Genomic DNA, 13412 nt, shown 5'->3' on the forward strand with positions numbered 1-13412 from the left:
AAGAACTCAAAAACTGATTTGAATTGGTAGAAGAAAGAATAAACAGGTCAATTAAAGTTCTGAGAAACCAAAAGATTAAAATAATGTAGAAAAATAAAGAAGCTCAGAAAGCTGTGGGACATCATCACGCCTACCAACAAACACATGGTGGGAGTCCCAGGCGTGGGGTGTGGTAGAAAAATATTTCAAGAAATAATGGCAAATAATTCTAAAATTTAATGAAAAACATTAATCAGCACATGCCAGAAGCTTAACAAACTTCAAGTAGGATAAATTCAAAAAGTTCCATACCTAGATACCTCATAGTCAATCTGTCAGAAGACAAAGACAAAGAAGGAACTTTAAAAGCAGCAAGAGAAAAATGAGTAATCACATAAAGAGATCTTAAAAAGATACCCTAGGGCTGAAGGGGAGTACCCAATGAAGGACAAATTTGGAAGGGGAGTCCTATCATAGAGGCTGGTATTCAATCCTCATTGAAGAAGGTGGCCCACTGAATGGCAGAGAAGTTCACTGAGTTATGTGGCCCAGAGTTGGTCCACAGTCCTTGGACAGCAGCAAAAACCTTCTGGGATTCAAGTGAACAGAGGCTTATGGACAGTCATGAAGAGGGAGTTGGAATGCCACTTCCAGCATGAACCTTCAAGTGCATTGTGTACTTTGGAGGACCACCATAAGGTGGTCACCAGACCTAGGCCAGAGCTGCAAGTTCACTGAGGGACTGGACTGTAGGCTCTCCTTTGCAGCAGGGGCAGTGTACAACTAAGAGGTTTTCACACATATGTTCAGCTGACATGTTGTACAGCAAGAAGAAGAAGAAACAAAACAGCAGCAAGAGAAGAGAAGACCAGGAAGAGAAGCTTCCTTTTTTACCTGCAATCTCTAGCACCTACCCCTGACAAAGCTTAATATTGTGCTCACTGTATAGTAGAAATGCTTATGAGGAGTCCAGCCCATAATCATGGAGCCCATACTGAATTTGTTTTTGAGAAGCAATAAATTGATAACTTGTACAATTGTGATATATCTCGATTTAATTGTCTTTGTGTTTCTCCTCCTTGCGTCTACTGCCTTTATTTGATGTGCTCCAGAGCTTACTCTGCAAACAGATCTTAGATTGTAGATTTATAGCTTTCATTAAAGTTGGAAAAATTTTAACCATTACTTTTTCACATATTTTTTTCTTTGTTTTCTTCTTTTGGGTCTCCAATTACATAAATGTTTACTTGGTTGCTATTGTCCCACAGGTCACTGATATTCTGTTCATTCTTTTTCCATACATTCCCCAATATACTTATATATTTTCTATTGATGTATCTTCAAGTTCACCGATTTATTTTTTTGCAGTGTCGAATAAGCTAATAAATTTATTCAATGAGCTTTTATTTACATGTTGTATTTTTCAAATTTAAAAGTTAAATTTGGTTAATTTTTTGTTTCTGTTTCTCTCTTCTGTCTCTTCTTTCTTGTTCATATTTTAAATCTTTGAGCATGTTTTTGAGGTTTTTAAAGCTCTTAATCTGTTAATCCTATCATCTTTTATTTCCAAATCTATTTATACTGACAATATTCTCTTGATCATACACATTTTTCTGTTTCTTTGTATACTGCATAAGCATTAAACTAATGTTGGATACTGTGTAAAGTTTAAAGTGCCTGGATTTTCTTGTCTTTATTTAAAGTGTGTTGAATTTTGTTTTGGCAGTTGGTTAAATTACTTGCAGATCAGCTTGGTCATTTTGATTTTTATTTTCAATATGCGTTAGAGTAGGCTAGAGCAGCCTTTTCTCTGGGGCTAGTTTAAACCTACTACTAAGACATGATCATTTTGGGGTCTCCAGTGAATTCCCTGAGTGTTCACTTGAGTCTTTCCATTCTGAATGATTGAAATGAAAATGTTTTCCAGCCTTGTATGAGCTCTGAGGATTATTCAATTTGTAACAACCAAGTTTGCCCATGTTTGTGGAATTTCACTATACATATATTCATCTTAGTATTTACCTAAAGTCTTACAGAATCTCTTCGGGTATTTGGACTTTTTTTTTCTTTCATCATCTCCTTTCTGGGACTCTGTTCTGCCAATTCCAGTGGCTCCTATCTCCCCAAATTCCAGTATCTTGTCCCCTCAACATGGTGATAGCAACATGTTTTATTTAGGTTTCTCTTCCCTGTTCCACAGTCTGGGAAATACTTCCATGCAGAAAGCTGGAAAGTGTTAGAGATTATATTATTTATTAACAATTTCTCTGAAGGGTCACAGCCCTGCACACCCTGTTTACGGTATTTGGAAACAATGGTTTTACACATTTTGTTCAGTTCCTTTGTCATGGCCAGAAGCAGAAGTTCCCTTTCTATAGTTTTCTGTGGCTAAAGAGACTGATGCTTGCTGTGTAGATTCACAACCACGAATTAGGGTTGTGGGACTGATCAGAGGGACTGATTTTACCAAAACTGCAACACTGCCTAACAGAGGAAATTCTACTTTTTTGAAGACTATACCTTCTGTGGTCTCTACAGTTCTTCTATATACATGTCTGATATATATTACTAGACATTAAAAAAAGTAAAAAATAGACAACCAATAATCAAGTGAAAAATGATAGAAGGAAACTTACAAATGATTCATAGATTGCAATTAGCAGACAAGGACTTTTAAAAAACTGCAGTAAACATATTCAAGAAAATAAAAGAAATGATGAAAAATATAGATAAAAAGAAACCTTGAACAGAGAATTGGAATTTGCAAAAATAATCCAATGGCCACAATAGAATTAAAAACCATAGTATCAGAAATAAATGGATAGATTTAATAGAAGATTGAACAAGCTGAATACGGGGATGGTGGACTGGACAATAGGTAAGTGGAAGATATCCAAATAGAGAAGAAAGAATGGGGAAAATAGAACCAACATGGAAAATATATGAGAAATGCTCAAAAGGTCTAACATGCATGCAAATGGAAATTGTACCTGAGATGGTATATTAGCTATTATTGCTTCATAACAAATCACTCTAAAAAGGCTTAAGTTAATAATAATAATTTATCATCTCTCATGGTGTCTGTGGAAACCACGGGAATTTAGAAACAGCTTGATTGGGTTATGGTTTAGGCTATTTTATAGGATTGCAGTCAGCTGTTGACTGGGCCTGCAGCCATTTACCAGTTTGACTTCAGCTGGCTTTAAAAGATTCCACTCTAAGGTTATTAAGTCACATGGCTAGCAAGTTAGTGCTGGCTGTTGGTACCTGGGGCTCCTTAGGATGGTGCTCCTTAAATGTCCTCATGACATGGCAGTTAGCTTCATCCACAGAGAATGATCTAAGAAATCAAGAAAGAAGTTGCAATGCTTTTTATGACTTGTCTTAGGGAGCCACACACAATTAAAATCCAGTGTTCTATTGTCCACACAAGTCAACCTTGATTCAATGTGGAAGGTTATTAACCAAGAGCATAAATAACAGGGGCAGTGCAGTCTGACTACCATAGTCTGTTCTCTGACCCCCAATGATTAATGTCCTTCTCACATGCAAAATAAACTCCCTCTTTAAGGATCTCAAAAGTTTCATCATATAACAGTATCAGCTGGAAGCCCATAATATCATCATAGTATAACTCTTTTAAAAATTTTGTGGGTCTCCTATGAATCTTAGAGTTTACTCCATTAGACAAAAGCCACACCCACAAATGTCTTTAGACAAAAGCCACACCCACAAATGTATTTACTAGAAGCCCTCTCAACTTTAGGCTTCCTCTGGGGCTATTGAAGTACAACATTTCCAGGATGCTTAGAAGCCTCATCATTTAACAAAAAGGATCTACAAAACACATCCTTCAAATTCTTACAGGACTTTTTCTCTCACTGAACAGTTCCCTGAGGCATTGCCTTAGATTTTTCTGCATTCTTAAAGAATTTTACAGTCACATCATCTGTTTCATCTTTAGATTATGTTTTTTCCTGAGAGGCCCTAGAATGATATATGCCTGAAAGCCGTTTCTTAATTTTAGTATTGTTTGCCATCTGTAAGTCTTGGAATAGGAAACAATTTTAATTTCAAACCCAGTATGTTCTGGATTTTTAAATTCTTCACAGTTCTTCCTTTAGCTTATCTCTGCTATCTTGTATTTTGCTATTAGCTGCAAGTAGAAGACAGGTGATACATTTAACACTCTGTCTTGAAATCCTCTTAGTGATTTCTTCCAGTCCACTGGGCATATTTAAAATTTTTCATTCTACTTCAGGCAACAATATTGATAAACTTCCCACCACTTTGTAATAAGTGTCCTTTTTTTTTCTAGCTTCCAATAACATCTTCTTTACTTTTCTTTACTTTCTCATCTCATATCGTCATTGAGCATCATCCAGTTTCCATTAACTGTCTCAAATAGCATTTAGGTTTCACTAATAACCTCATGGTCCTATCAGTTCTTCCCACCAACTTGTCCCAAAACTAGCACCATATTTTTAGGTTTTTGTTGTTATGGCAGCACCCCCTTTTCAATCATCAAAATCTGTATTTATCTACTGTTGTGCAAAAAAAGTTGCCCTGAAGCCCACTGGATTAAAACAACAAAACAATTTATTATTTACAATGCTTTCTATGGGTAAGGAATTAATTTTTAGCTTGGTTCATACATTCTGGCTCAGGGTGCAGCCAGATGTTGCCTAGGGCTGCAATCATCTCAAGGCTTGACTGGGATTAGGAATTTACTTCTAAAGGCTGGACTTCCCATCTTCCAGAACAGTGAGAAATAAATTTCTGTTGTTTGAAAGCTACCCAGTTTATGATATTTTGTAGTAGCATCCCAAACTAAAATAAATGAAAAAAAATTGACAGAATTAAAAGAAGCAATGGGTAAATCCATACTTCCATGTTCATAATGAAAAATTTCAGCGGACTTCATTTAACAGCTCACAAAATACTCTAGCAAAAAAATCTGTAAAAACAACATAATTGACCAATTTGACCTAATAGGTCTATATAGAATACTGAATCAAACAATGACAGAATTCATTTTTTTTCAAGTGCAAATGGATCTATTGCCAAAATCACAAAGAAAGCCTCAACAAATTTGAAAAAAATAGAATAATTTGCAGCATGGTATCTTTCCACAATAGAATAAAGAAAAAAAAATAACAAAAATATTACTAGAATAATGCTAACTGCTTGATAATTACATAATAAATTTTCAAATAAAACATCAATAAATAAAGAAATCAAAATGCAAACTAGAAAAGTTTTGACTAAATCATAACAAAGATACAACATGTCAAAGCTTATGGGATTGAGCTACAGCATGAATAAAAGGAAATATATTGCTTTAAATGCACATATTAGAAAAGAAGAAAGACTAAAAATTAATCATTTAAGTTTCAATCTCAAGAGGATAAAAAACGGAGAAGCAAATTAAATTTAAAGACAGTAGAGGAAAGAAAAATAAAGGTAAAAGCAGAAATCAGTGAAAGGCAAAACAAACATATAATTAATAATATCAGAATAGCAACAATTGAGTATTTGTAAAGATTAATAAAATGTATAAGCCCGTAGCAATACTGCCTAGGAAAAAGGAGAGATGGCACAAATTAATTAAAAAGGGGACATTAATGCAGATCTAATAAGAAGGATAATAAGATAATGTTATAAACAATTTAGCATCAATTAATTTGACAATTTAAATGACATGGATAAATTCCTAGAAAAATACAACTTACCAAAACTGTGAGAATTAGAAAACCTGAATAGCTCCATATCTATTAAAGATATTTAATTCATTATTTTAAAATCTTCCCCAAAGAAAACTCTAGGCTCACATGGCTTTACTGGTAAATTCTTGCAAAAATTTAAAGGAGAAATCTCACAAATCTTGCACAAACTCTTTCAGAAAACAAAGAGACAACTGTTTTCTTCATGTACCTTTTACAAGACTAGTGTAACCACAATTCTAAAACCTGACGGGTACATTATAAGAAAGAGAATTACAGAACAATCTCACGTGAACATAGATGTTATTTAACAATTGAATCTAATGTTATAGAGATTGAATTTATTCTAGGCATGCAAGATGGGTTCAACATTTAAAAATTAACACAACCACATTAATATAATAAAGGAGAAGGATTATAAGAACATCTTGACAGATACAGAGAAGTAATTTGACAAAATTTGTCACATTCCCTGTTTATTATATATTTTTCAAAACTCTTGGTAAATCAGGAAAAAGGCAACTTTCTTAAACAAATAAAGAATATTACAATCCCCCCAGCAAGCATCATATTCAATAGTGAAATATTGAAAACTTTCCTTCTAAGATTGCAAATGAGTCAAGAATGCCAACTATTACTGCTTATATTCAACATTTTACTGGAGGTTCTAGCTATTGAGTTATTTTTTTAAAAAAAAAGATATTAGGATTTGAAAGGAAGAAATAAAACTGTCATTATTTGTAGGTATCATGATAATATGCCAAGAAAATCCAAAAGAATCTATAGACTATTTGGACTAATAATTGAATCTATAATGTTGTTGAATATAGGGTCATTATTTTAAAATCATTTCTATATATAAAATGTGTAAATAAATAGGAAATTATACTTTAAAACATGCTATTTATATTATAATAGCATCAAAATATAAACTACATATAGAATCAAGACAACAAAAGATTTTGTTTTATTGCTCCTCTAACCAAATAGGTGCTTATGTGATACTACTACTCACATACCAGAATGCTAAATTAAAGTCAGAAAATTCTAAGAGCTGGAGAGATTGTGCAGTATTTGGACTTCTTATGCATTGCTGGTAAGTTTGTAAATTGGTACAACATTTTCAAATACTGTTATGCAATATCTACCAAAGTTAAATATATGCATACCCTATGACCCAGCAATTTCACTCCTAGGTATATACACCACAGAAATGTATACATATACTTACCAAAAGACATATCTTAGCGTGGAAATAATTGAGGATCATGCAAATGAGAACAAGCAAAGGCTATTTATTTGGAGTTTGCTCTAGCAGGGAAGTCAGCCACCATCACTTGCATTTGGCAAAGACTCAAAGGCCAGCAGAGGAGTGGGAAAGCTTTATGACAGAAAAAAGAGAAGGAGTCAAGTACGCCTTGATTGCAGGTTGCTGGCCCAGGGCAGCTGGAGGTGGGGTAAGCAGAAGCAAAGTGTCCTATTTGATCGGGTAGAAGAACATATTTGGCTTTCTCTGGTTGGTCGTAAATTAGACTTAGTGCCAAAAATTGGAAAACTGCAGTTAAGATCAGGTTCTGGACATTTGGGGCCAAGCTGCCTAAACTGATTGCTACAGATGTTGTAGGTCAGAGTTCTGTTTTTCTGTATGGTCTGGCCATTGTCTGTTTGCACATTCAGTGTCTCACTAGAATGTTCATACCAGCTTTTCACAATAACCCCAAACTGGAAACTACCCAAATGCTCATCATCAGTATAATGTCTAAATAAATGAGACATAGTCACCCAATACAATACTATACAGCAATGAGAATGAACAAACTACAACTACACGCAACAATATAGGTGAATATCACAAACATAATGTTGAACAAATGTCAGATACAATAAGATTCCATTTATTTGAAGCACAGAGGCAAGCATAATCCACATTGTTAGAAGTCAGGATGATGGGACTCTTAGGGGAGGGGGGATAAACACTTGAGAGGAATACAAAGCAGTGTTCCAGGACTGCGGTCCCCAACCCCAGGCCGTGGACGGGTATCAGTCTGTGGCCTGTTGGGAACCGGGCCGCAGAGCAGGAGGTGAGTGGGCTGGCAAGCCAGCAAAGCTTCATCTGTATTTATAGCCGCTCCCTATCACTTGCATCACCACCTAAGCTCCGCCTCCCTTCAGATCAGCGGTAGCATTAGATTCTCATAGGAGCAGGAATCCTACTGTAAACTGTGCATGCGAGGGATCTACATTGTGTGCTCCTTATGAGAATCTAATGCCTGATGATCTGAGATGGAGCTGAGGGGGTGATGCTAGCTCTGGGGTGTGGCTACAAATGTAATAAATGTAATGTACTTGAATCATCCCCCCTCCCCCCCGTCTGTCTTCCATGAAACTGGCCAAAAAGGTTGGGGACCGGTGTAGGAAGCAGGCAATTGCTTTGTTTCTTGATATGGATACTGGTTACATGGGTGTGTCTAGTTGTAAAAATTCATTAGGATTTAGACCTATGATGAGAAAATGTTTTATATGTATATTAGTTTCCAATAAAAAGGTTGAAATGTTCTAACAACTCATTTTTAAAGAGGAATTAGACTGGAAGGTAGAGACTGAAGAACACTACTTATTTTCACGTAATAATAATAATATTCCAAAGAAGCTACCTTTTTAACTCACCTTAAAATCTTGGCCATTACCTTTTTAACTCACCTTAAAATCTTAGCCATTACCTGCCTAGTAAAATATGCCTCTTAGAATAACCTAGGCAACCACTCCTGTGCTGACGGGGGATGGGGAGGAGATTCTTTCTTTCCAATCAGAAGAATTATTTCTATAGCCAATAAAGGGTAAAAATGACTTCAATTAAACATTCAAATGTCTGCATTTGGGTATAATGTCTAAAAGATTCATATTATACTGTTGGGTTATGAGTTTAACCAGGTTTTAGTGTATACCATGTGCTTCCGTTATATACAGGAGAAAAGTGTACATATATTTTATTTTCAAGTTCAGTTCTCTCTTGCCTCTAGTTACAAGTTCTTTTTCTTCTCTACTTCTAAAAGCAAATGTAATTTTCACCCAAAATAGTAGAATAAAATTGCCTATGTATTTTAGGTCCCAGAAAACAGGCCCCATTTTGACAGTCAGTTCCATAATTTATTCTTCACACAATTACATAATTCAAACTAATTATTTAACAATCCCCATATTTTAACTGTCTTTTTCTGTATATTTTATTCCATAGCAACATGCTTTCTAGCTTTCCCACAGTTTGCTTAGCAAAGATATCCCAAAGATTTTTTTTCACTTTATAAACTACCAAAAAAGGAAAGGGCTTGAAAATTTGTGAGTAATAGGCGCTGAGAACTTTCCAGCATGGCAGTCATTTACTGTATGTTCAACAGTTAGTTTTTGAGGGATCTCAGGGTGCCAGGCAAGGATCTAGGCACTAGAGGCACGATGGAATAATGGTCAAGCATGTAGGCTCTTAATTTAGGTAGCCTGGGTTCAAATCCTGGCTATATAATTTACTATCTCTGTAAAAATGACCTATTTACCTCTTTATGACTCAGTTTACTCATTTATGAAGTAGGGATACAAGTAATACCTTTCTTCTAGTCTTATTAGGAAGGTTAAATGGCATATTATGTGAAAACCACTTAGAATCATCCTTTGCATATGGTAAGAATTCAATATGTGTCAACTGTTATTATAGGAAGTGATGACATCTAACAAATTTTTGACCAATCACCTATTGACAAATGTCCCCACCACCACCATGACTGCCTGCCGTGTCCTATCTCTAACCACCCCATCCACACCAGCAACCTGACAAATGCATTAACTGACCTAGCAACTAGGATTGTGGTCCTGGAAAATCCTTAGTTCAGTCCAGTTCCTGCCTTTTACAAATGAGGGCATGAAGCCCAGAGAAGTTGCCCAGTTTGAATCAAAACTCACACTGTTAATTGGGGGTGAAGCTGGTATTAGACCTTGGGTCTCCACCTTCTTAGTTCAGGCACTGGGCTGGAGAAGCCTGCAAAGTGGAAAATTAGCCTATCCTCTCATCTGGCTCATGTTTGATCCCACCAAGGGGAGCAAGAAAGTAACACTGTTTTTGTTACGTGGGAGGCCCCACCTTGCTGTAAGTTGTCTATTTTTAGCCTCTATAGATGGCCTGCTCCCTGCAGATTCACTCTGGCTAACAGACTGCTGTGGGATTTAAGGCACTCTCCATGGTGTTGCTTGGTGGTTGCCATGCCAACAAAATGTAATGAAAATAGAGTTTTCTAGCTGATTATTCTGGTGGAGGTTTTAAAGCCAGATTATAGCCCTGACTCTGAAGCTTAAATGATGCAAGTGATTTGCACTGACATATAGTAGACATACTATAATACTTGCTGAAAAACGGAACGGATACATGTATGCAATTAGTTGCATGAGGGAGCTGGAAGACATAGCAGTGAACTGAGCTGTTACTTAAAGTCAATACTTAGAGTCAGTGTGGAGCAAGTTTATTCACATCTTCCTTGGTAAGTGGTGTAGCTCCAGGTTTGCATAATTACCTGACACTGGGTATGAAATGATCTGTCTGATTCCAAAGAACAGTTTCTGATCTTTAGGCCCCTTATGAGCCCTGCAACCCAGGGGGTTCCAGCTGCACACAGATGTTTGCTGGAGACATGGAAAAAGAAGCAGGAATCTGACCCTGGATTCCCCTTGCAGGCCTTTTATCTGGGGTACTTATTCATATGTTAGAGGGTCTGTGTTCAGTCCCTCTAAGGTTGCTTTTTGGCAAATGTGATCAACATATTTAATAAATGGATTTTAAAAAAATTTAAACAGCCTCTCTGGTTCAAGAAGCCTATGTTTGAAAGGCAACCCTCTGGCCACAAGGAATGAATGTTATTCGATAAACAAAGAGGAAAGGAAGCTCATAAATCTCCATTCACCCCCCACTTTCTAGGTCTTTCAGCAAGGATTATCTGACAACCCCAGCCTGAAGGGCTCTTTCCTTTCTCCATGAAATCTATTTTCTCTATCAATCATTTGGCCTTTCTCCCTCCTTCTTCTCTCCCTCTTTCCATCTTTCTCTTCCTCTTTTCCTTCCAGCTCTTCCACTCCACCCACCCTTCCTTCCACAGCCACAGAGCAAAGAGCCCAGGCTTTTGGAGTCAGAATTATCTTTCAATTCTTACTATTGCTGATACTTATTAGTGGTGCGAACTTCAGCAACATTCATCACATCTCCAGCAGCATTTTCTCTGTGCACAAGGGGCTACCAATGTCTGTCTTGTTGGTTAGTGTAATGAAGGAGTGTTTCTTAAACTTTAGTGGTCATGAGAGTCACCTGGGGAGATAGGTGAAAATGCAGATTTTTAAGACCTGCATCCACAGATTCCAGTTGGTCAAAGTCCCACATATCTGCATTTGACAGGCTCCCTAGGCTCCACGGGCCCCACTTTGAGAAACCCTGGATATGTGCATAAATATTTAGTATAGTAAGACATGTCGTAAATACTCTAAAGGTGAGAGCTATGATCATTAATCATTCAGCAAACATTTACTGAAGATCTACTATGTATCAGGCATGATGCCAGGCCCTGTAGATACTTCCCAATTAATTTCTTTTACTATGAATTTAATTTGTCCTGTATATATGCTTTGTGTCCATCCCACTAGTTGTAAGTTCCTGGAGGGCAGGATAGGACAGCATAATGTGGCACAGAAGAACATAAATGTTAGAAAACATGAACTCTAATCCTGATTTTATTATTTATTAGCTAGGTAACTTTAGCCATGTCACCTTACTTCTCAGTACTGTATTTTCTTCATCAAAAAATGAACAGGCAATGAGTATTGTGGGTAAAAGCCTGGAGTTTGGTGTCCTGGCTCTAATGCTCTTGAGTGGGGTGATCTGGAGAAAGTTATTTAACTTCTCTGAGCCTCAGTTTCCCCCTATGTGGAAACAGGATTCATTTGCTCACATTCATTCCTTCAACAAGTATTTTTTGAGCACTTTATACATGACCAGCACTGTGCTAGATACTGGGAATACACTGGCGATTAAGACAGACAGGGTCCCTGACTCATGTAGCTTACAAATTAATATTGGACACAAATATTAAACAGACAACTACACACAAAACCAATTCTATTGTGATAAATTCTGTTGTGATAAATTCTCCTACTTGGGGCTAACCTAGGCTGGGAGTGTCAGGGAAGACCTCCATGGAAAAGGCATCCTTAGGCTGAGCTCTGAAGGATAAGTAGGCACGACCAGATAAAGATGCCCCAGATAGGGGAAGAAGCTAGACTGACTCTTAAGGGATGCCAGTGTGGCTTGGGCTGAATGCACAAGGTCCCCCCTCTCGCCCCTCGGGTATTGAAAGATTAAATGAGATAATAAAATGCTTAGCACAGTGCTCAGCACAGAGAAGCCTGATCACAAAGATAACATATCTGACTGATTTATTGTAAGATAATGCATGAAGAATTACTGTGTAAATCAGTGGTTCTCAAACTTTAGTATTCCTCAGAATCACTTGGAGGGCTTGTTAAATCATGGATTGCTGAGGTCCCTCCTCCAGAGTTTTTATTCAGCAGGTCTGGCACCAGGTCAATAACATGCACTTTAACAAGCTGCCAGGTGATGCTCATGCTGCTGATGGATGGGGGCAGGTGTGTGTGCAAGTGATGGTTTGAGAACCACTAGTGTAAGCTGTAAGGTCCTAAATGCTTGTTGATCAAAGGTGAATTTCCCACAATGCTAAGCTTTAGACCCTGCACAGAATAACCTCTCCATGATTATTTGATAATATTTATGGTATTTTTAGGATGAAAAAAGGCCTTGGAAAATCTCCATCCTTTAACAGGGGAGGAACTTGAGGACCAAAAAAGGCGAAGCTGCTTCAGAAATGGGAGGAGTCTGAACCCAAAAAAACGTTTCCCCTCTAGAGCATACTTTTGTTGCATTCTGCCATAAAGACAGCCAGTGAGAAGTTGACCCTGTGTGCACCTCCCAAGATGACCTGACCTTCCATTGTGTGTACTTTTCAGACTTTAAACATTTTTACTAAATGAATTGGTTGTTGGAATAAATATATTTTTGAGGGTGAGTCAAAAGGTAACTTCAATGAAATATATTTTCAAAGAGAACATACCTCAGCACAATTGCCTATCTTGACTTATGGAGGTACATATTACTTCCTCTTCTCTTTTCTGTTTTTTTTTTGCAGGCATGTAGGCCCCTCTCTTTGGGAATTAATAGGTGAAATGACAAGGATAGCTGACTTTATCAGTGCATGTCCAGTTAGGGAATGTGTTTTACTGCCATCACCTCATTTGATCCTCACCACCATAGTAAGAGGTAGGTCCTGATTATCTCCCTTTTACAGATGAGGAATCCAAGGCACAGAAAAGTCTAGTTACTTGACCCACGTCCTAGAGTCGGGATTTGGATCCTAGAGCTTGGATATGAATCAAGTCTGATTCCACAGCTTGGGATGTTAATTACATTGACGTGATAATTCATTTGTCAAAAACAAAACAAAAAAATCTCAACCAAGATAATTATTGAGCTATTAATAATTACACTTTAAATAAAATCAGTGTTGAAATGAGTAACAGCAAGCCTTGAGGAAAGACACCCCGAGAAGACACATTAAAAAACTGTCTACAGATGAGCAGAATCGCTCCTTTTGACTAGAAAACCCAACA

Source organism: Lemur catta, chromosome 14, assembly GCF_020740605.2.
Source record: "Lemur catta isolate mLemCat1 chromosome 14, mLemCat1.pri, whole genome shotgun sequence".
Taxonomy (NCBI): domain Eukaryota; kingdom Metazoa; phylum Chordata; class Mammalia; order Primates; family Lemuridae; genus Lemur; species Lemur catta.